This window comes from Sus scrofa, chromosome 3, assembly GCF_054392235.1.
Source record: "Sus scrofa isolate SSC_HxYL_T2T_F1_AM1 chromosome 3, Sscrofa_HxYL_maternal_Yorkshire_Landrace_v2.0, whole genome shotgun sequence".
Lineage (NCBI taxonomy): Eukaryota > Metazoa > Chordata > Mammalia > Artiodactyla > Suidae > Sus > Sus scrofa.
This window is the reverse complement of record NC_139385.1, coordinates 130,593,422-130,617,893: the sequence shown is the minus strand read 5'-3', so window position 1 is coordinate 130,617,893 and position 24,472 is coordinate 130,593,422. Positions and strand designations below refer to the sequence as shown.

The window sequence follows — 24,472 nt, the reverse complement described above, 5'->3', positions numbered from 1 at the left end:
GCACACATCCATGCCCTGCTTCCCAGAGGGACAGTCAATACCTCAAGAGCAGGGACCATGTGCAGAAATGAGTCAGTGTGGGTTTCCAGCCACCTAGTCCTGACCCAGAAGCTCAGAAAGATGCATCACACAGACACACTCGACAAGCCCTGCTTCTTCCACCAGGCCTTCTGCCTGGTCCACAGGCCTTCCTCCCTGTGCCATGGTCCTGGTGCCAGTTAAGCCTGGTTACATGTTCAGGAGGGATGTGCTGGGGGAGAGGAGAAACTGCAATTCCTGCACCAAGAGGGAGCCTGGCCAGCAGGGGACCCATGAGCCTCCTCATTCCAACCTCCCACATGGACCCTTTGATCAGAGACCCCAGTTTGGTTCAAGATACTTCTGGGAGTTCTCTGGTGGCCTAGTGATTAAAGACTCAGCATCATCACTGGTGTGGCTTGGGTCACTGCTGTAGTTAGGTTTGATCCCTGGCTCAGGAAATTTTGCATGCCATGGACATGGCCAAAGATAGAAAATTCGTTTTTGTTTTCTTTTTTTAAAGATATTTCTGGAAGTTTAAACAACTCATGCAAATTAGACCTACTTCTGATCTTTCACTGTCTTCTCCTTCTTTTATTTATTCCACAGCCATTTTTAAATTCAGTGGGGGAAGAGAGTCATGGACTCCTGCCTCCTTTATAGGTTTATCCCAGTGAGGAAACAGACCAGGAATTGGAAGGCAGGTGTTGACTGGGTCCCCTTCTCTGTAAACTGAAGTAAAGCTGGTGCACCCCCAACTGAGCCTCTTTGGAACATTCAGAGGCTTCTCTGAGGTTCCTGCGTGTCCGAGGCAAGCTAAGAACCTCGTGTTGTTTCATTCGCCTGCGAAGTCCTTCCTCCTCGGAATTCTCCTTCTTTCCTCTGTGTGTGGTGCTGTTTATCTCCCCATGGAAAAGCCCCAGACCTGAAGCCACCTCTCTCTCTCGATTTGCACCACATACCCACACGCGCTCTTAGTGTGAAGGGTAAATTGTGCAGGAGGTTTGAGGAGGTGGGGGATATTTATATCTCAAAAATGCCTATAACTTGCATTGAACATGAGTTATTCTGGTCTTTGAAAAATTCTTTGGCCAGGTCACCCTGCTGATCAACCATCCTCTCCCAACCCAGTTCCCCCAGTCTGTCCCCAGTGACACCTATTCTCTCATCTAGTTCTTTTCTCTTTTTCTTCCTTCCTTCCTCCCTCCCTTCCTTCCTTCCTTCCTTCCTTCCTTCCTTCCCTCCCTCCCTCCCTCCCTTCTTTCTTTTCTTTCTTTCTTTCTTTCTTTCTTTCTTTCTTTCTTTCTTTCTTTCTTTCTTTCTTTCCTTTGTCATTTTAGAGCCGCACCTGTGGCACATGGAAGTTCTTTCTCATCTAGTTCTTTTCTCTTTTTCTTCCTTCCTTCCTTCCTTGCTCTTTCTCTCTCTCTCTCTCTCTCTCTCTCTCTCTTTCTTTCTTTCTTTCCTTTGTCTTTTTAGAGCCACACCTATGGCACATGGAAGTTCTCCAGCCTAGGGGTTGAATCAGAGCTGCAGCTGCCAGCCTACACCACAGCTCATGACAACACCAGATCCTTAACCCACTAAGTGAGGCCAGGGATCAAACCTGTGTCCTCATGGATACTAGTTGGGTTCTTAACCCAATGAACCACCCTGGGAACCCCCCTCATCTAGTTCTTGCACACAAGAGTTTAGTAATTTCTTTGGTTTCCTTGCCTCCTGTTAATCTAAGTCCCCAGAGTCCCACCTTCTAAACCAAGTGGCTTGTCAAGATAATTTCTAAACAAATTCAATGCATTCAAGAGATATTCTGTATCCTTTATGAAGGGGGGGAGGGAAATGTCTTCCACTGCGTAAGATGGGCATTTACTATGGACTGTGATCTGACTCCGGTGTGGGCACATACTGGATGCCATGAGGGCACAGAGAAGGACAGGCCTGGAATGAGGGAGACAGAAAAGACAGCTCGAGGGAAGCAGCAGCAAAGCTGAGTCCAGGGAACAGAGAAGAACTAACCAAGAGAAGAGGGCAAGGGAATGGAGGCAGAGGAGAAGCCCACCACAAGTCCTAGAAGCAAGGGTTTCACAGTGGCTGGAGAGGACAGTCCAGCCGGGAGGGGGGCGGTGCACAGTGAGAGAGAAAACTCAGGGTGTGTAGCAGGGGAGGCAGAGCCAAGCCACACCTTATCTGTCAGGCAAACTAGTTTGGACTTGGTCCAAGAGGCAGTAGGGAACCACTAACACCTTCCTGCAGGAAAGTGACACGGTCAGATTTGCACTTTAGAGATGAGCCGTGGCTGGAGGATGAGAAGTCAATTTGCTTTTCTTTTTTAGGGCCACACCTGTGGCATATGAAAGTTCCCAGGCTAGGAGTCGAATCGGAGCTGCAGCTGCCGGCCTACACCACAGCCACAGCCACGCCGGATCTGAGCTGCATCTGCGACCTACACCATAGTTCAGGGCAATGCCGGATCTTTAACCCACTGAGCAAGGCCAGGGATCGAACCCACATCCTCGAGGATACTAGTTGGGGTTCCTAACTGCTGAGCCACAGCGGGAACTCCCAAGAAATTGATTTTTAAGAGGCAAGACTAGAAGTAGAGACCTCCACAGTGGGAGGTGACCACGGTGGTCCATGTGGAAAAGACGATGGTGGCCTGGATAAGGGAGATTCCAGTGGGAAAGAAGAGATAGATAGGCACGACTTCAAGAGCCAGGGAGGTGCCAGCTGCTGAGGTGGGCTGCAAAGCAGGGGGTATTGGACAACTGCAAGTTCTTGGTCCTGGGAAGCAAGAGGCAAGTGGCGCTTGCCCAGGCCGAGATCACACGAGCAGGCGCAGGGGAGTTCGGTGGGATGCACCTGACTGTCCCCCTGCCCGATGTACAGGGGCACAGGTGTTTCCATCTGGGCATTGCACCTGGCCCTCTAAAGTCAAAGAGGGGGCCCAAAGAGGCCTAAACAGGAAAAAGCAGCTCCATATTTCCCCGAATACCATGAGAAATCAATGGAGAAACCTGGTGGCCACGGAGTGGACCAACCCAGTACCAACTGTGCCCAGACGACCCTCTCTGGCCCCAAACCTGTGGCCTCCCTCAGAGGGGAGTTCCGGGTCTAACCACGTCCCCCCCACCGGCCTGGGTCGTTCACAATGACACCCCAGACTTTCCCCCAGCCTGAGAGAAGACGCCTGTTTGTTCCCTTCCACACACACGGCCATTCATCAAGTCCAGGAGAGCCAAGCGCAAAGGTAATATCACTTAGCCAGGCTGCAATTAGCAGATTAGCGGCTTGTTGCTCTTGTCCTGGGTCCCACTCTGTGACCTCACGCAGGCCCAGAGCGTCTCCACACGGGGCGGCTCCAGGAAAGGGCCCATCGACTTCCCTGGCAAAAAAATCCCCCAGCCTGTCACCGTGCGTTTCCCCGTCGTGGAGCTAAACTACAATTGATGTTCTGTCTCTATCAATTTCTCAGGAATGCCGGGACGCAAGCCCAGTATTAATGAAGACAGCAGAAAGGAAGGCATGAGACTGGCCCCACTCCAGAGCTGACGGAGAGCGTAGATCCTGAGTAACTCCTGCAGACCCGGAGAGGCCCGAGCAAGGCAAAACAAGCCAGCCCTGGGGTCACACACAAGGCTTGCTGGGGCAGACAGATGCCAAAAAGGCTTGGGGGAGAATGTCTGCCGGGAAAAATAGCCTCAAGGCTGTCCCTTTTATCATCATGTATCATTTTCATCATTCAAGCCAGGCAAGTTTAGTCCAGATGAAAAGGACATCCTCAAAGGTATATGCCTATGGCAGCACACGAACACACACACACACACGCACACTCACACTCACACACTCTCACGCACAGAGTCTATACAACACTCTAGGGGACAAGGGCAAAGCTAGAACTACTTCTCCAGAAAGGGGCTGATGCTCTACATGCTTGACCTCAGCCCCTCTCAGAATTGCCTCTCCAATCAGAAGCCCTCCTGGGTCATGAGCAGGGGAAGCCTTGATTGGTGTGGGAGGCCACTCGGGTATCAAATTAAAAGAAAATATAAGGCTTGTCCTTATCTCGGTTTGAAAAATGAATAGAAACTGGTCATTGGCTCCTGTTTCTCAGACAGTGTCATTTGGGGGCTTCTGGTTTTGGAACCTTTTTTTAATCACCTGTAATTCCTTAATCCCTCCGAACTGACCAGCTCTTTTTAAGTTTTAACTGGCTCAGTGAAGCTGGAACAATTCACTTTACAGTTTCATAAACCCCAGCAAATCATCTCACCACCTCTAAGATGTGGATCTCTGAGGATCTGGAAAATACAGCAGGCTCCACGAATGCACAAAGTAGCCCAAGGGTGATGGTGGGACATCAAGTGCATTGAAGAGAAACACAACTGCCTCACAAATCCTTGGGAGAATCAAAAGAAATAAATGGGAAGTGCTGCCTTTGTTCAATAAGGAACTCAACAAAGGAGAGCCGAGATTATCGGGGGTATGACCATGTTGCCCTGAGGTGGCTGGAGGAATGGAACTTACTCTATGCCCCCAAACCCTCGACCCTTCCTGGAATGTATAAGCTGTGACAGAAAAACATGCAACACTTTTCTACTGCAAGCACTGCTGAACTAGCTCTCCAGCGACGTGCAAGAGACACCAGACTGTCATACTAATACAGTCCCTCTGGTGGGGGCTGCTAAGGGATTTTCATAGGAATTTTTTTTAAGTCCGCACCTGTAGCACATGGAGGTTCCCAGGCTAGGAGCTGAATCGGAGCGGCAGCTGCTGGCCTATGCCACAGCCACGGCAACCCCAGATCCTTAATCACTCAGCGAGGCCAGGGCTCCAACCCACATCCTCACAGAGACTCTGGTGGGTTCTTAACCAGCTGAGCCACAATGGGAACTCCCAATTTTCATGGGAATTTAATTTCTAGAAGTTATAACAACTGTCATTTTGGTATTGGTAAGAAGGGAAGATGGAAAGAAAAAGGACAAGAACTACAAAGAGAGAGAAAAGGAGGAAAATGCAAAAGAGAACATAGGTCCTTAGATGTAGTAAATGCTCAATAAATATTTGACAAGGCAAGTTAAATGAACACACATCAGAAAAACACCATGCCAGAAACATGCACTAGACTTAGAAATGGATAACCTTGGACTCCTACACTAAACTTGCAACCCTGGGCATTCCCGTGGTAGTGCAGCGGTAACAAACCCTACTATGATCCATAAGGATGTGGGTTTGATCCCTGGCCTCGCTCAGTGGGTTAAGGATCCAGTGTTGCCATGAGCTGTGGTGTAGGTCACAGACACTGCTTGGATCTGCTGTTGCTGTGGCTGTGGTGTAGGCTGGTGGCTACAGCTCCAATTCAACCCCTTGCCTAGGAACTTCCATATGCCACAGGTAACGCCCTTAAAAAAAAAAAAACAAAAAAACTTATGTCTTTGTCAATTTGGGCTGCTATAACAAAATACCATAAACTACATGACTTATAAACAACAGCGATGTATTTTCGCACAGTCTTGAAGACTGGAATTCTGAGATCAGGGTGCCAGCATGGTCAGGTTTGGGTGAGGGCACCCTCTCACCGTGTGCTCCCATGGCCTTTCCTGGGTGTGTGTACGCAGACCGAAAACTCGAGCCCTCTGGCGTTTTTTCCTGTAGGGGCACTAATCCCATCAGGCAAGGTCCCTGTCCTCATGACCTAATAACCTCCCAAAGGTCCCATCTCCTGGTACCATCCAGTGGCAGGGGGGCCTTCAACTTATGAATTCGGGGAAGGGGATAATTCAGTCCAATACAACTTCTTTAAGCTTCCTTCATCCAAGTTACAAAATGAAGCTAAAAATAATTCCTACATTTGTTTAATGTGTTTCCTTTGACTCCACACTCTAGCTTGTCTGGAAGCTCTACATTCTGGGATGTTGCCAACAACAAATTCTAGAACTTCCTTCCTGGTCCATGTCTTCTCTATGTGTCTGTGTTCAGAAGATGCACCCTGGCCATGGGGCTGCCAAAAGCCAGGGTAAAGGCAGCTGAGGGGCCATTCAGATACGAGCTACTGTGAATACAGCCTCAAGTCTTTTGAGCATCCAAGAATCTCCTCAGATTATTTTAAAGGCAGAGGTGAGGATGCTGGAGTGAATGACAGGTAGCATTTAGTTAGGGGGAAATTCAGATCACAGGCCTATATTTCAGTTTCTGAGAGATTTTTAAACAATGACCTTATGTTGGAGAGATGTGTGATGCCTGAAGGGACCAGGGACTTTTTTTTTAGGGAGCAGAGGCTTGAGACAGAGGGAGAGCCCACACAAAGAATTCCTGCCGCTGCCCTGAGCTCTCACAGGGACGCAGCAGCCACTCTGCAGGACATTCCCATAAGCGAGACCCTGTTCGCCTGCGGGTACTGAGCTTGGGGTCGTCCAAGACATCTGAGTGGCTCAAAGTGTTGCCTGGGTATAAAGTTCAGGACAGCATGTGCCTCTTCCAAAAGGCCTTGCACGGGCAGCTCTGTGGGTGAAGATCATGCCCACCAGGACCCTGACCTCTGCTACCCTGCCCACTCCTCCCTCTTTCTGTTCAAAGCAGGGTCCCCGTCATGGGACTAATCAGGGGAATGAGGCTGCATGGGGCGCCCACGCTGGGCAACACTGACAAGGAGCCCATGGTTTTGACCACACACTTTTCTTTTCTAGGCCCCACCCGCGGCATATGGAAGTTCTCCGGCCAGGGACTGAATCCAAGCCACAGCTGCAACCTATGTCATAGCTGCAGCAACGCCGGATCCCTAATCCCCTTAACCTCTTAAGCTACAGCAAAAACTCCCTGACTAACTTTTCAGTGCTCCCTCTGGGCAGTCGGCACCCCCGCCACCTCGATGAGTCCCAAAGCATCTTCACCAGCATCAGTCACACTGTATTCAGGGCCTTTTGCATCTCCTTCAGCCCCTTCCTGAAAGGACAGTGGTGGCTAGTGTGCATAAATGCTGAAAGATGAGATGCTACAACTGGGGCTGGGAATGGCCGTTTCCCACATTAGCTATATTGGTGCTATCTCTCCAGATCCCACCATGTGTCTCAGCATGTTCCCTACTGTTATATTGGGGGTTTCTGTGTGTGTGCATGTGTGTGTGCTATGTCTCTTTGTCCCTACAAAACCATGGGCAGCAGCCAGGCAGAGATCAGGTCTCTCACCTCTGTGTCCCATTAGGCACCATTTTCACCTGGTAAGAGTCACAGTTTTGTTAAGAAAACAAAATATGCATGAACAGGATGGCGTATGGAACTTTGTCTGCTGTATCAGAATTGTAGCTAAGGCCCAAAGTGCTGGATGAAAGATGCTGAGCATCCTACATTTTAAATTCAGAGAGGTACCATCTCCCCTCTTTGTTTGCTTCAAGGTACCAGAAGCAGCTCTACCACCTCAAACCACCAGCCTCAGCCAACATAAAAAGAGAACTGGGGGAAAGAGAGAGAGAGAGAGAATTGGAGAGACGGATGGGATGGCCTGAGAATTTAAGGTGCGGTGTTTGAGGGGACCAATGCTATGCCCTCCTGGAAAAGCAAGGGAAGAGGAAGACCCCAAGAATCGCTTGTAAAGATCGGAAGTTGTGGAGTTCCCATTGTGGCTCAGCGGAAACGAATCCAACTAGGATCCGTGAGGATGTGACTTTGATCCCTGGCCTCGATCAGTGGGTCAGGGATTGTGGCGTTGCCGTGGTGCAGGTCGCAGACGCGGCTCAGAGCCCAGGTTGCTGTGACTGTGGTGTAGGTCGGCAGCTGCAGCCCCAATTCGACCCCTAGCCTGGGAGCTTCCATATGCCGCAGATGCAGCCCTAAAAAGACCAAAACAAAGAAAAAAGAAAAAGAAAAAAAGGTTGGAAGTTGTTATGGGTTGAGTATGGGGAAAAAAGAAAAACCATTATAGGAGGAAAACTGAATGAGTGAAGACACTTTAGTAAACCAGGTTATTTGTACATAAGGTGGTGAGTAATGATGGCAGGTGGTCTTGTGAGAAGGTGATGGGGCAGGTGAGATACCCAAGGGTCAGAGGAGACTGACAGTCACCTGGTGGGAAACATGGTCAAGCACAGCTGGAGCCAAGCCTGGCCAAACAGAAGGACGGGCCTTGGGTAAGTGGAGAAGGAACGGGGAAGATGGGTTGATATCTTTCTTAAGGAAGTAATCAGCAGAGGCCAGGCCCTGGGCGGGGGCTTGCGAAGGACCAGTGACTCCGCGTTCTGGAACTGCGATGTGTGTGCAAAGACCAAGAGTGGGCAGGTGCCAGGGAGAGGGGGTCAGATATTTTTAATAAGGGAACTGCAAGAAGAAACGGGAGGGGGGAGATGGGAGCTGTCGAGGCCAAGCTCGGTGAAACGGACCCAACACTGAGGATCTGTCCTCAGAAGACCAGTGGCCTGCCAGGGCTTCCGGCCTCCGAGGGCTGCCCTGTTCTCACTCCCTTTGTGCCCCTTGCCCAGTCTGACCACTGGCACTTTGAAGCAGCCCTAGACTGTGGTGCTGGGTGAAGGGATAACCAGGGGGCCCTGCTGGCCAGGTCTCAGGGGCCAGCCAGAAGCCCCATCTCGACTCTGCCAAGCACCTCATCCGCCAGCGTGCTCGGGAGGGAGTCAGAGGCAGCGAGGTGCCCACACCCCCACTCCCGCTTGGGGAGGCAGAATCTGCTGTCGAAGCTGACGAGACAGCGTGTTTTATCTGGCTTCTGGCCACCGGAGAAAAACGCAACAAAGGAAAAGAGAAGATATGGATTATTGGCGTGGAAGGCCTAATGACAAACACATTTGCATGCATTTCCACAAGGAGCCCCTGCCCTCTCTGTGGCCTGTTGGGTTTTCTCCCGTGCGCCAAAGGGCAGAGCCAGGCGCTAGTTCCAGAGACAACATCTCTCCTCTCAGGGCCCTTGGTTGAATGGGGCTCCAGGGCTCAGAGTTTAGGCCCCCCCAGCCTGACCAACCATCTCCTCTAGGTGGGTTCCCTGTCGACACAGAGGTTTGCCTGGGCTTCCCAGCAGAGCCCGGAACATACTTAACTCTGGGAGGAAAGGCACAGGAGACATGGACTTTTTAGTGCCCATGAGTCAGGCGCCATGTGAAACCCTCATGTCTGTTATTTCATATGCTGCTTCACAATCCCTGCAAAGTAACAGATCGGGATCCCATTTGAAAGATGAGAAAATTGAGTCTTGAGAATGAACTTTTTCCACTCCCCCACACTGCCTCCTGATGGGAGAGGGGCGCTACAGAAATTATTAAAGACATTGGAAATTAAGATCCACGGATTTCAGAGCTTGCAAGGAACTTTAAATAACACCTCTCCCAACCTCCTTATCGCACTGGTGATGAACCTGAGCTCAAAGAGGGAAAACTGACTTACCCAAGATCGCTCCGGGCTCGGAAGAGGAAGCTGTGTGTGCATTCCAGCCCCCAGCCCCGTTATAATTTGGACGCATCTTAAACGGAGGCGAGATTAAGGACAGGGCAAGGGGCTGCTGCTGATGAGGGGGCTGTGCACTAGGGGGAAATGGCCAGCTCCCTCATGCCTCACGCCCCAAGCCCCTGGGCCGGGGAATTTCCGTGACCATCATAAAGATCCTGCTACTTGTGGGCGATGAGTAAACATGCTCACATGGTGTCCGCACATCTGTCACATGAAGCCCCCGGGTTTCATCAGCCTCCTGGCAATTGCAGGCCTGACCTTTGCTCTCCTTCACTCCCCAGTCCAACGCCAAGCACGCGGAGAGCACACTGGCCACGCTCTAGAAATGGAAGGACCTTGCGAAAGCTGGAATGTGAATTATAAATTATAAACAGAGTGTCAGCTTGGATAAACTCTTTTAACTTAGCAGCGGACCTTGTCCACGATGTTAATTAGGAGGAAAATAAAAGGAGGGCGGGAGACCTAGGGAAAAGGAACAGAGAAGCCGAAGGAGGAAAGAGAGCACATGAAAGACTTCAGAGACCGTCACGCAGTGATAACCTGGCTGCCTGGAGTCCGGCCAATGGCTCTTTCCAGTGAAATCCCAAACCTACCCCATCCCACTTGGACCAGTACCCCTGGAGGGAGGACCGTGGTGAGAAGCTGGCCCAGCAGCAACGCTTCAAAGCCAGCAATGCCAGACCCGCCGACCGCCCCCTCCCCCCAACTAAGATCCTCTCAGACCAAGGGCATCCGTCCCGAGATCCGGCCACTCGAGGTGCACCACGCCCAGGCCCTGAGCGGATGAAAAGCAGACTGACCGTGTACGAAGCCCCTCTGTCCCTGTCGGAACGTGAGGTCATTCTGTCCCATGCCCAGCATCCAGTGGGCCTGGTCAGATGTGCACCAGACACAAATACTGTACGTGCAGAGACTAACACGACATGATGGTCATGACCCGTCACAGTCTGTGCCAGGCCTGGCAGGGACCGGTGTACTAAAACCCGGTTCCTTCCCCTCTGGGCACGAAGACCCTGCTCCCCGGCCTCCTGTGCAGTGAGGCGTGGCCTCGTTTGAGTTCTGGCCTGTGGAGCGTGGCCTGGCCCATTAAAATCTTCCATGCGTCGTCCTTCCTCTGTCCCCCATCTGTCCACCAGATACGGAAAACCCAGCGGAACCATCCGCAGTCCTCGGGGAAGACAAAACCACAGACCGGGGAGCTAATGCCTCAAAATGGACATGTCTGAGGCCACCTGGAGACACACCAAGAACATCACGTTGGACTTCGTGTGATGAGCAATCAGCCTTTTTGATCTTAAGTGACGGAGATTTGGGGGGCAGGGGTGCTACAAGCCGTACTAGTATTTACGCTAACATGCCTAGACCTCAGCCCTGATTTCCTGAAAAAGACTTCACAAGGACTGCAGCCCTGTTCTGTGGGACCTCCTGTTCTGACAAAGCTTTGACTTTCCATCCAGCTCCTGGAAGTGTCTCTGTGAGGTCTGGACAGATCGCTGCCAACAATCCTTTTGCCACTTGGGCAGACCTTCCTGACACGACATGTTACCTCTTGCCAACCCCAGAGCCCTGTGCTCAAGGATGGGCTGCCGCATCCCCACCCCACCCAGCTCCATACATGGTGGGCTCAGCTGGCTCCTGGGACGCCTTTCCGCTGACATGAGGGGTTAGAACAACGGCCTACGCCTTTGCTCACAAGAGGCAGCAGGAAACAATGAAAAGAACACTAGATCCCAAATCAGTCACCATCAAAAGGAACAATGCCAAGGCCACATGTTATAAAGTTAGATCGTGGGAGCCCAGGTTGAAACCCAGAAGCAGAGCTGTGGACACACACATCACATACACACAGGACTGGCTCAACACCACGGCATGGGGACAAGTCACCCAGGGGTGTGGCTAATTAAGTCTATCCATTTACTTCCTGCCTGCCTCTCCCCAGCACCAATGCTTAGAGCTCTTGTTTTTCACTTTGAATTAGCCTTAGTTGGTCACATCCAGTTAGGCTGTGATTAGCTGGACTTGGAGAATGCGGCAAATGGGAAAGCTTGCGACGTGTGAATTCTTTGAAATCCTCATTCTCTCTTGCACCACACACTTCACATGCACTCAATGACCGGATTTGCGGCCCCTGTGACTTTCCCCTGCCCCCTGGATCCTGGCGGGTCTTTGAATGGCTGCTGGGTATCCCGCTGTGCAAAGGATACCTCAACTGGAATCAGTGTACTTCTAAAGGACTCTGTTGACTCTCTGCACATTGAAGAGAGCATGGTCCTTGGCCCCTCCCGGGGGTTCGCCGTCAGTACCCACGGGCACACCAGCCTGAGTCAATGGGGAGCAAAGAGGTGCAAGTGTAACACTCGCACTGGAAAATCAATTTTAACTCAGGACAGCCACCAGCCATCCCTGTATGGTGGCAGGAAGTCTCGGTTCTGGTTCAAGCTGCAGTTCCATCTCTTACCAGCCGAGAGCCATGGCCAATGAGCTTCCATTTCTGTGACGGGTGTGTTGTGTCTTCATTTGTCAAATGGGGGCACGGGGCACTCCTTGCATGACCAGTAGTGTTGCTTTGGCAGTCCAAGCAGATGAAGAGGGAGCTTTCTGTCAGCTCTGAAGCAGACGTGCTGGGTGGGACAGCGTTAGGGTCCCATCAGGCCCCTTCCCATTCCTGGTGTGCCCCTCACCCTCGCCTCTCCAAGGCCCAGCACAGACTAATTTCTCCCTCTTTTGAGTAACCGTTGCCCCAATGGTCCATTTGTTCACTTCTCATTAGTTCTTGGCATAGCCCAGCTATATCTCCAAGGCGGTGATATGTTCTCAAACCCTGATAACAAATTGAGGGCTGTGGCCGGGGGGGCTGCCTCGCCTTCTCCACTAGACTGGCAAGGACTGTTTCCAGTTCATTTTAGTGACTTCCCTAGAGGTCAGCATATGCCGGCAGTAACAGGGCTCCCAGAGAAAGGTCATTTACATATATACCTTTGGAGTCGGGGAAACTAGGAGACGTCAGGAAAGATGTGTCGCTTGGGTTGAGTTTCAATGGGTGACAAGACATTAACCACACAAGGGAACAGCGTGTGCAAAGGCCAGGAGGCTGGGGACGCCTCAGAGGATAACCCTCAGTGAGGGTGGGCCAGGGCCAGGGGGCACTAATGGTGGGGAAGGGTGGACCCTGCAGAGGGACAGGTGCAAGGGGACAAAGGCTGGAAACAGATCTTCAGCCTGGTCTGTGGTTTTGTTGTCACTTCGAAATTCTAAGAGACTGCTGTTGTCACTTCGAAATTCTAAGAGACTGAGTGTCTCTTCGTCCCCGAGATTGTGGCTCAGAAAGCCCTTAAACACCACGCTAAGTTTTTCACGTCTGGCATCTCGCTCCTCCGACACAGGAATGAGATGAGCACAGGCCTGGGCAGAGGCAGGCTGGCCAGGCTGGCCGGCGGGGGCCCTCCGCTCCCATGTGTGCTCTCTCCTCACCAGCCAGGGGACGGCCCCACATCATCGCAGCCCTGCCTCCTTTGTGTTCCATATTCATATTTTCTTGACACAAACCATACCAAGTGTCAACACTTGGACACTGCAAAGTAAACCATTTGTACATACCAGGTCTGGGAACACTTTCAATAATAGGCCAGTTAGTTAATGCTGCACTACAATAAAAATTCCCATCCAAGAACACATTACGTCCTCATTAATGCCAAGTGAGTTCAGCGTGATTAATGTTATGACAATAAATAACTGGGAGATCGTGATGACCGCCAGGCTGCTGCACCACCGCGGGGCCCAGGGCGGCCCGGCCTGGCCGTCCCCTGAGCACGCTGGGCGCCGCCTGCCCCTCCACCGGGCACACTCCAGCCTCCAAAACTCAGCTCCAGTGGGGATGGGATGTGCCAGGGAGCCCGGGCCGAGCCAGCCCCCAACACGGGGCCAGCCTGGTGACTGCTGGGAAGAGGAGCAAGGAGTGCATCAGAACATCCAAAGAAAAAAAAAAAAAAGCACCTATTGGGAGCTGGAAACCAGGCCCTGACGTCCAGGGCAGAAAGAGGCCCTCCCTATCCTCCTGGAAGACACCTGGGCCAGGAGAGCTGGGCAGCTCTCACTGCTTTGGGCACTGCCAGGAAGGGCTCAGGGAAGCGGGTGGCTCTCTCGTGGGGGATGGTGAAGGCTGTGCTTCGGGAAGGGGGAGTCAATCAACACCCCTCAGGGGCTGAGAGGTCCAGGAGAAGAGGGGGCCCCCGCTGGCAGGAAGCTTCTATCTGAGCTGAAGAGGGAAATCCACACCTTGGTGGGGGGGGGGTTGCCAGAAAGGGGGCGCTATGCCCTTTCTCAGTAATTCTATGCCGTGTGGGGCCTGGCCATGGCGCAGGTGATGGAGCGAGAGAGGACTGCTTTGAAGGCGGAGATGCCAGGTTAGCAAATACGGTGTGGACGACAGGGAGGGAGAGCCCCATGAGGAGGCCAGAGATCTTTACCAACCACGGCAGCTGCCCTCCCGGCCCTTGGAGGATGGGAAAGACTTGATAACCCACAGGGCAACTTCAGTGCCTCCCCTAGTGCCCCGGAGTTGAAGCAGCTCACCCTGCAAGGCCCGCCACGCCTCTACTGCCCGAATGGTTGTAGATTCTGATGTGGCCGGTGGAAGGCCCGGGCCCCTGGCTCATGGCAGGCCTGACTCAAGTGCTGGCCTCTGGCACCTTCCTTGGCTTTGCTAAGGTGGGTCCAGCCTGGCTCGCAATGAGATCCCTTAGGCGCTGAGGCCTCTGTGCTGGGCAAATTTCTTGGGATGTAATAGATGCTCAGGCCGTGATGCAGTTGGACCTTCCATCCTTTCTTCCATGGCACAGGCTACCGACCTCCAGCATCACTGGCCTGGAGTCACCCCTGCCCAGTGTCTTCTCAGAGCACAGGCCCTCAGAGGTGGGCACCCAGGCTGGGACTGGAGGCCCAGGGGGACATGGAGATGAGGAAGAGTGAGCTGTCATTCTAAGTTGGGAAAGACCAGCTCAGATGTTCCGCTTGGCCTTCAAAAGCCCACGCCATTGATTAATAGGGATGCTGGATTGACCAAGAAGTAAGGACAGGAGTGGCTAGAAGTGGGTGTTGACTTTTCAAACAATCACAAATTCCATGAGGGTGACAAAAGGGCCTGCTGGGTAATTGTGTTCATTATTTACACTAAAACCTAATTAAAGTCATTATGCTTCTTGTGCATTAAACAAACTGACTGGCTCAGACACCGAGCCAGCATAAGCTCTGCTGGAGTCACTGTGGAAGTGGAGGGCTGCTGGTCCAGCCAGAGCCCAACACACAACCATTCTGAGTCAGATGTTCTCTGGAAAGGAAGATTCTGGCAGGGGAAACAGAACAGGATGGGGAGAAGGGACAAGGAAACCATCACAAAACTCCCCTGAAGCCTTTGCCCTGCCTCCTCCAGTAATGCAAGACCAAAGATCTTTCCCAAAGCCCCTTGTCCCTGCAAGGAAACTGGGTCTAAGCCAATATGGAGGCAACGCCAGGCACTGCCAGGCAACCAGGGGAGACCAAGGCCCAGGGATAAGGTTGAGTCTGTTTAACTGGCCCGCATTTCCAGATGTCCCCCATGAACAGGGTTCAGTAGAAGGCTCTGGGGAAAAAATGAGATCTATCTACAAAGTCCATGGCATTCCACTAGAGATCATAAGACTGGCATCTATTTATAATACAAACTGGGAATCCTTAGAAAAATACACAGAAAGAACACCTGGGGAGCAGAGGAAGGATGAAATTTTTCTCTGGTTGGGTTCAGAACAGCTTCCTAAAGAAAGTGGTCGGTGACATCAGCAAAATGGCAGAGTAGCAGGCTCTGAATGTGTGCCCCTTCACAGACACAGTGAAAAATCAACCAGAAACTGTTAGAACCAACTCTGTCAGAACTCTGGAAAACAGTCAAGGCCTTATGGCAATCAAGCAAACACGCAATCAACAAAAAGGCAACTTGAAAATGGTAGGAAAATCCCTATCTTACTCCATACCAATAAATCAACTCGAAACGGATTAAAGCCTCGCGTATGACTTGAAACTGTAAATTTCCTAGAGGAAAACACAGGGGAAAATCTCCTTGACATTGGTCTTGGGAACGATGCCCTGGCCCTGACACCAAAAGCCCAGGCAACAAAAATGGGACTACGTTAAGCTAAAAAAGTTCGGCTGAGCAAATAAAGCAATCAAAAGAAAATAAAATAAAGGAATCCTATAGAATGAAAGAAAATATCTGTAGACCATTTATCAGGTAAGAGAGTAATATCCAAAACATATAAGGAACTCTAATACCCAGAGAGAAATAATAAAAGTAATGATGATAACACAATTTTTAAGTGGGCAAAGGACATAAATAAACATTTTTCCAAAGAAGACATGCGCAGAGCCGACGGGTCTATGAAAAAAAGTTGACTAGCGAGGGTGAAAATGGGGATCCTTCTCTTGCTGATCAAAGCAAGTTTTCAGTCTTTGGCCGTGGCGTATAGTTAGCAGTGGGCTTTTCATAAATGCCCTTTATCATGATGAAGAAGCCCCCTTCTTAGTCTTCTGAGGGTTTTTCATCATTAAAGGGTGTTAGATTCCAACAAATGTTTTTTCTGCATTAACTGAGCTACTACGTGGGGTTTTTCCTTTGTTCCATTAACATAATGTATCACATTGATTGATTTTCTTATGCTGAGTAACTCTTGCATTCCTGGGATAAATCCCACTTGGTCATGGTGTATAATCCTTTTAATATGTTGTTGTGTTCAGTTCACTAGCATTGTGTTAAGGTTTTTGCATCTATGCTCATAAGGGATATTAATCTGTCGTTTTCTTTTCTTAATATGTCTTTCTCTGGTGCTGCTATAGGATAATTCTGGCCTCATAGAATGAATTAGGAAGTATTCTCTCCTATTTTTGGAAAGTCTGCAAAGAATTGGTGTTAATTTCACTTTAAATGTTTGGTAGCATTTACCAGTGAAGCCATTTGGTCCTAGAATTTTCTTTGTTGGATGCTTTTTAATAACTGATTAAATCTCTCCTTGTTGTCTGTTCAGATTTTCCATTTTTCTTAAGTCAGTTTTGGTAAACTGTGTGTTTCTAGAGATTTGTTCAGTTCATCGAGGTTAGCTAATTTGTCAACATACAATGGTTCATTGTACTTTCTCATAAACCTTTTATTTTGTGAGAGTTGGTAGTAATGTCCTCACTTTCATTTCTCATTTCTGATTTTATTTATTCTCATCTTTCATTTTCTTTTCATCAGTCTAGCTAAAGATCTGTCAATTTTGCTGGGATTTTCAAAGAAACAACTTTTCACTTTTTTTTTTTTTTTTTTTTTTTTGGCTACACCCACCAGCATGTGGAATTATCTCAGCCTGGGATCGAACCCATGGCACAGCAGTAACCAGAGCCACAGCAGTGACAATACCAGATCCTTAACCCACTGAGCCACTAGAGAATTTCAATTTTTGCTTCTATTGATCTTATTGTTTTTCAATATATGTTTATATTTCACCTATATATGCTCTCAACTTTTTTATTACCTTTTAATAGCATTGGTTTTAGTTTTTTCTTCTTCCTCTATTTCCTCGAGGTTAGATTATGTATCTGAGATCTTTTTCCTTTTTTTTTTTTTTTGTCTTTTTGCTATTTCTTGGGCCGCTCCCGTGGCATATGGAGGTTCCCAGGCTAGGGGTCGAATCAGAGCTGTAGCCACTGGCCTACGCCAGAGCCACAGCAACACGGGATCTGAGCCGCGTCTGCAACCTACACCACAGCTCACAGCAACACCGGATCGTTAACCCACTGAGCAAGGGCAGGGATCGAACCTGCAACCTCATGGTTCCTAGTCGGATTCGTTAACCACTGCGCCACGACAGGAACTCCATCTTTTTCTTTTTTAATGTAGGTGTTTGATGCTATAGATCTCCCTCTAAGTACTGCCTTCACAGTATCACAGTAAGGCTTGACATGTTGTGATTTTGTACTTACTAGAAGTTCTATCTAGAGCAATTAGGCATGAAAAAGAAATAAAAAGCATCTAAATCAGGAAGAAGACAAACTACCTATAATCACAAATTGGGAGTTCCCGTCGTGGCACAGAATCCGACTAGGAACCGTGAGGTTGCAGGTTCGATCCCTGCTCTCGCTCAGTGGGTTAAGGATCCGGCATTGCCGTGAGCTGTGGTGTAGGTTGCAGACGTGGCTCGGATCCCGCATTGCTGTGGCTCTGGCGTAGGACGGCAGCTACTGACTCTGATTCGACCCCTAGCCTGGGAACCTCCATATGCCACGGGAGCGGCCCCAGAAAAGGTAAAAAGACCCCCCCCAAAAAAAAATCACAAATTGCATGATCTTCTATTTAGAAAATCCCAAAGATTTCACCAAGAAAAAGCCAGTAGAGCTAATAAACAAATTCAGCAAAGTTGCAGAGTACAAAATCAACATGCAGCGAGTTCCCGTCATGGCACAGTAGTTAACGAATCCGATTAGGAACCATGAGGCTGCGGGTTTGATCCCTGGCCTTGCTCAGTGGGTTAAGGATCCGGCGTTGCCGTGAGCTGTGGTGTAGGTTGCAGACGTGGCTCGGATCCCACGTTGCTGTGGCTCTGGCATAGGCCAGTGGCTACAGCTCTGATTCGACCCCTAGCCTGGGAACCTCCACATTCCGAGGAAGCGGCCCAAGAAATGGAAAAAAAAAAAAAAAAAAAGACAAAATCAACATGCAAAAATCATTTGTGGTTCAATACACCAGCAATGAATAATATGAATAAAAATTAGGAAAACAATTCCATTTACAGTATCATTGAAAGAATAAAATACCTGGGAACAAATTTAACAAAGTAAAAGATGTGAACACAGAAAACTATAAAACATCACTGAAGGAAACTAATATGTTAAGACATCTGCGGGAGTTCCCGTTGTGGCACAGCAGAAATGAATCTGACGAGTATTCATGAGGATGTGGGTTCAATTCCTGGCCTCACTCAATAGGCCATGAGCTATGGTGTAGGTCACAAATGCGGCTTGGATCTGGCATGGCTGTGGCTGTGGCTATGGCTTAGGCTAGCAGCTGTATAGCTCCAAGCCTGGGAACTTCCACGTACCACGAGGGCGGACCTAAAAAGCAAAAAAAAAAAAAAAAAAAGACATCTGCATTCATGAACTGCAAGACTTAATATGGTTTAGCTGTCACTGTTACCCAAGCCATGTAGCATCACAGTCCTGCAGTAACTGGAAGTTGTCTATGAGCATTTATTTCTCCAAAGGGTTCTTGCCATTCCATCTCTACACTAAGCTTCTAACTAGAACTTTGACACATATTAGTAGATTTGTTTGTTGTGGTGAAGTCTGAAGGCAACAGTAAAGTTCCCTCTTCAGTTCAAATTAATTTCAAAGGACTACCTCCAGTCAGCAGGTGAAGGATCTGGCATTGTCACTGCTGTGGCTCTGGTTACAGCTCTGACTCGGGTTCGATCCCTGACCTGGGAATTTGCACCTGCCACGGGCATGACCAGAAAAAAAAAACTAACTTCTAAAGTCAGCATGTAACATAAATGCTGATGAAATGAGAGTTATCTAAGTACCATTGGAGACCGAGTGGATTTGCTCCTGGGCACAATGCACACATTTGTACGCGTCACATACAGCAGGACTTGGTAAAGAAATTACAGCACGATCCCAAAGACCTTCACCAGCCCACAAATACACGAAAGCACACGTGTTTGAATAAGCTTCTGGCTCCCTCTGCATTACACTTGTGAGGAGAGCTCACACTCTCCATGTCCTCTCCTCAAACCCTGGTGAACAGCCTCTTCGACTTTCACTGGCGTTTTAATCTCTCCCTCGATGAGAGACAGATTGGCACGCTAGTTGGAGAACTATTTGCTAGGGCCTCCCAAATTCCTTTTCCACTGGCCCAGATCAAGTCTATGATGGACTCTTCCACCACGTCACAGAGCCAAGCCAGGGCTAAGCTCAAGAGGCGACTCTTCAAATTTTTTTCAAAATCCCATTTTCTGGCCAAGTCAGAGCTGATATGCTCAGCTGGGCAGGTTTTGCACTGCACAATTCTGGGGTTGGTGGGGAGCTGCATTCGGTTAAGAATGCAATACGAGCGATCTTTGCCTCTTTGCCACTATGTCTGTCTGTCTGTCACACACACACATTTTTATATTCTTCCTCCAGAGTCACAGTGTTGTGAGAGCGGAACACACACAGCCTGGATTGCGGATGTGAGTGGCCAGCTCAACTCTGTGTTCGACTGCATAGTTCCAATGGCTCATAGTCCACTCCAGCCCTGCAGTGGTTCCCATTCAAACCCCTGTCTCCAAAAGATGACAAATGACCACAGGCCTTGACCTCTAATCACAACCGGATCTGTTACATCTCCAAGAGCATGCTGTGCTCCAAGGTGGCCCTCACCAACCCCCTCCCTAGGGCACAAGTGGAAGCCAAGGCCAGCGAGGGAGGAGGTGGCCCCTCTGGGTCTCCCCCCCAGCCTGGTCCTCTGCCTTCCTGCTGCTGCTCCTCCGCCATCTCCGGGCTCCCGTATCCTCTCTGCTTCCACCCGGGTCCCAGTCCCACCCTACCCTGCCTCGTGCCGGCTCACGTGTCTGGCTGCACTCACTCAGTCTGGTCTCTTCGCTGTGCTGGGACTGATATAATTATTGGGCTGAATCCTCAGTCCATTTGTCACTGCTCTGAGTTCAGTTTTGAAAGCACAAAACCTTTGCGTCTCACCTACCCAGGCTGCTGTAGCCAGAGACTGAGAGCGGCTGTCCAAATCCACTGCCAGCAAGGGACTCTGCAGGTGGGGCTCTCCGATGCAAAACACTCTGCTCGTGCCCCTGCGAGAAGCTTTGCGGGTTGCATGGCCTGAAAGACCCTCTCCACCATCCAGAATCCACTCTCTCCAGGATGGTTTTCCTCCTCCCACACTGAGACGTCCCCTCTCCTATGAAGAGATGCCTCGTCAGGCTTTTTCTATATAATCACGCCATTTACACAATTACATAATTCTCTCTTCCCTTCCAGGGAGGAGAGCTGAAAAAGAGGCAGACGTCACCTATAAATGTCACAGAGCAAGCCTCTCGCTTCAGAACGCCGAAAAAAGAGTGCACCCTGCAGGCAGCCCTGCGGCCCCTGCTATATGCCCTGGTCAGCTTAGAAAATATCCTTGAGGAGTTCCCACTATGGCTCAGTGGTAACAAACCTGACTGAAATCCATGAGGATGCAGGTTCAATCCCTGGCCTCATTCTGTGGGCTAAGGATCCACCGTTATTTGAGCTGCGGTGTAGGTTGCAGAGAAGCCTCGGATCTGGCGTTGCTGTGGCTGTAGCATAGGCTGGTGGCTACAGCTCTGATTCTAACCCAAGCCCAGGAACTTCCATATGCTGCAAGTGCGGCCATAAAAAGACAAGAGGGAAGAAAGGAAGGAAGGAGAATAAAAGAAGAGAAGAGAAAAGAAAAGAAAAAAAAGAAAAAGAAAAACACCTGAGAGGACCCACCAGAGCACGAGGTTGTGTTCAAAGGCCCTCTGAGTGTCAGCTATACTTAACAGCCTTGGCTAAAGGCCAACAGTCCTACCCCGGCAGCCCTCACCTCCTAGCCCCAGAGGAGCCTCCAGGGGCATTGGCAGCCCCAGTTTTGCAGCCAAGCCTAACTATGAGCAGGAAAGAAAGGATGCTTCTAGAGACTGGGCCCTCTGGGAACCCAGGTTGTCTTGGTCCGAAGCAGAACAGACTGGCTCTGATGGGAAGAATCCGAGGGCCCTGAGCATATCAAGAGCTGTATGGGGCCCAAGCGTCCTCTAAGGCCATGAAAAGAGCCCACTCAGTCCCTATGTCCTGGTGTGGCCTCCAGACAAACTCCTATGTTCTGTTTTCCCATCACCACCTGGAATGGAGGACACGCATCCCCTGCGCCCTCCAGAGAGCAGAAAGCAGATTGAAGATTCATCTGCAAAGAGGCCTGAAGTTTCGGCCTAGTTGGTGAAGCCTGAGACCACGCACAGCTCAACCCCTGGGAAGAGCATCTGGGGGTAAGGGAGCATCAGCTCAGGATCTGGGAAGGCTGGGCCAAGACCCGTCCCTTCTGAGACCCCATTTCTTCAGTTATAAATGGGGAGGAGGGTCTAAATTAGTAGTTCTTAAACAGAGCGGACATCAGAATCAACTCAGGAACTTTCTAGAAGTGCATACATGCCTGACCCCACTCCAGACAATGTCAATCATCAGATCTCAGGAGACCTAGGCACAAGGAGCAAGAAAGTTCTCTGGCTGATTCTGATGCACCCCAACAACCTCTAGTTCCACGGACAGAACTTAACACTCTATCCCAGGTGAAAATGCAGCCACCGCATGATGTTCTAGACAAGTCTGTTTCCTGACCAGCCTGGTTGAGGTACTCGGCTGTGCCCAAGGCCAGCGGGCACCTCGGCGATAAAACCATACCCCCAAGGCTGAGTGTGACGATCACTGGCCATCCAGGAGGCCATGGCCATCTCTGCCCAGGCAAGAACAACTAGGCTGAAGTCAAAGGTCTCCTTCACCTGTCTCCCTTCCGTGGCTCCCAAGGTCCCCTATTCTATCACTGCCCCATCCCACTGGACCAGCTGTTGCTACGTTCCCTCTTCTGGTCACGCGATGACAAAAAGGAATGTTTGTCTTCCATATTGATGACACCACTGTCCATCCCAACATCCAGATGAGAAAGCTCAGAGTCTTCCTTTTCCCTCTCCTCCTCACCATCTGCATCCTCAGATCCCACGATTCTACTTCAGTCTCTTCCAACCCAACAACACTGTCTTCCCGGACCAGCTCTCCTTTGCCTGGAAGAAGACAAAAGCCTAAAGGCAGGTGTCTCTCCAGCCACCCCACCTCAATCCATCCTCTTGAATGAAATTTTCAAACTCAAGTCTTGACTTAAGGGACCCCTGAACTAGAACCTAAAACATGGTGGCAAGGGATGTATTTGTACATTTGTTCAAGTGGATCCACTAATTCCACTGGAATCTCAGACAATTTATGCTCCATCAGAAGTGAAGAGACATCGTCTCCCAGCTGCCAGAGGACTTTTCTGCACCATCACTCTGCATTCTCACCAAGATGACCTTGCGGGCAGGAACCATGTCTGAACCACTTCTGTCTCCCCATCATCTTGCTGGCGTCTGGCACAGAAGAGGAAGTTCCATGCATGTCGAATTGAATTACTAGCCACAGCCCAGTATGATTTCAACAGCATGGGAGTGATGCCTTGAAGAGTGCTCCCTCATGAGCTAGAAAACCAGAGAAAACTCTTGGCTCTCCCCAGCAAGATAACAGCCTTTCACTCTGAAACGTTCCATGTGCATCCGCTTTGCCAATGAAAGTCAGCCAAGCCAAGGTGCCTCCAGCCCATGGAAGAGACTTGGGGACACGGTGCCAACTGCAGCAGGTGATTCACCCTTGGGCCATGCACCTTGTCACTGCCAAGTCACCTGCTCATTGAACCAACTACAGAAACAATCCCCCCCCCCATTTGACTAGAGGAGCCAGATCCCAAAATTCCCACCAGCCCCAAGCCTTCTGCCAATCATGACTCCAGTCTTGGGCTCCCCTACAGATGCCGAGCTGTATGCGTCTTGTTGGGAGATGTTTGTAGCTCAGGTTCCAGAGACAACTTGGAGGGCTCTCAGGCTGTAATCTACTTAAGACAAAAATCCATGACGTCTCCTTAGAATCCTGCAGCTTCCCAGGGGCAGTCCAACCTGAGCTTTGGAATATTTGATTTTCCCGCATGTTGTGTGTCCAGGTGAGAAATCCAAGAGGCAAGCCAGGAGACGGCCAGACATGCAAAACTACACAACACATATTTGCAGAGGGAAGAAACAAGTTTTGTGGAATCCCATTCCTCACATGGGTTCCAGGAGCACAAGCCAAATGCAGAGAGATTTAGAGAGGAACCAATATTTACCTCGTCAATCTGGTGTCTTCCTGCAGATAATGGGCAAGAGGGGCCAGTTTTTCAGAAAGTGGATATTACTTTCAATGCCCCAGAACCCCAGAGCTCAGCTCCCCCCAGACCACAGTGGTAAATATCCGGGGTCCCAGCTCAAGCCCTCTTGAGGATCCAGACACCCTGGGAGGGGGGAGAGCAAAATTCCCAGAAATCTAATAGCAATAAGAAACTGAACTGCTTTCAGGGAGAGAGTTTATCCCACAGCAAGACTCAACAATGTAGACTGAATGTAAGGTTTCCACCTTAGCAAAGAAGGGTGCTGAACGGTTGGGTCTCACCCCTGCCTCGTCCTGCAGATTCGTGTCTGTAGTCTTTAAACTCTTTAGGATAACCTGGTAGCCGAAAAGGGCACAGACCAGGGCTGCTCAGTTTCCACACCAGAAGGACCCCGCCGTGTGTGGCTGGTGGGACCATGGTTCCTGATGGGAGAGGGTGGGGCAGCAGGGGTGACCAGCAGGCAGCATGCCAGAGCCCCGTGGTGAGAAGACTTCCAGGGAGAAGGACGAGCCAGGGAGAAGGAGAGGGCAGTGGGGGCGAGGGGAGGCTGCCCCAGACTGGAGAAATGTATTTCAGCTGACACAGAATCTATGGAATCTACGTAGGGCTGGTGTGGGGAAAGAGTGGTCCCTCCCTCTGGCAAAGGCTTGGTGCCAGGGGAGGGGGCAGGGACCAAGGCCCAGCAGGAAGCCATGGGGCAGAAGCAGGTGCGCAGAGGAAGAGCAGCAGGGGTGAGAGGGAGCAGGAGACAGGTGGGGCTGCCTGAGGCCCCAAAGGGATTGCTTACCATGTCCTGGAGCAAAGGGAAGCCAATTCAGGGCCACGCACAGCCAACTCTCACAACCCAATTTATTTTGACAAAGAGCGGTCTGGCGGCTTGGGAATGAGTGGACGGGACTCTGGAATGACATCAAGGGGACTGGGGAGGTGGAGGGGAGTTCAAGGGAGAGATGATGCAGCTGGACCAGGAGAGAGGCCACCAGGAAGAAAGGGATGCACTTGAAAAAGATTAGAA

At 50.3% G+C, this 24,472-nt stretch overlaps 1 long non-coding RNA gene across 4 annotated transcripts in view; it reads right to left on the bottom strand.

Moving 5' to 3' along the window:
- Positions 1–20,343, bottom strand: part of LOC146404939 (uncharacterized) — a 125,022-nt gene extending 104,679 nt beyond the window's left edge. For 2 of the 4 annotated variants that reach the window (XR_014842529.1, XR_014842530.1), the window contains exon 1: positions 9,399–9,535. This is a non-coding gene — a long non-coding RNA (uncharacterized LOC146404939). Of the gene's footprint in view, positions 1–9,398; positions 9,675–20,205 lie in introns of those variants that run through there. The other 2 variants (XR_014842531.1, XR_014842532.1) reach the window with 2 other exon arrangements.
- Between the last annotated feature and the right edge of the window lie 4,129 nt (positions 20,344–24,472).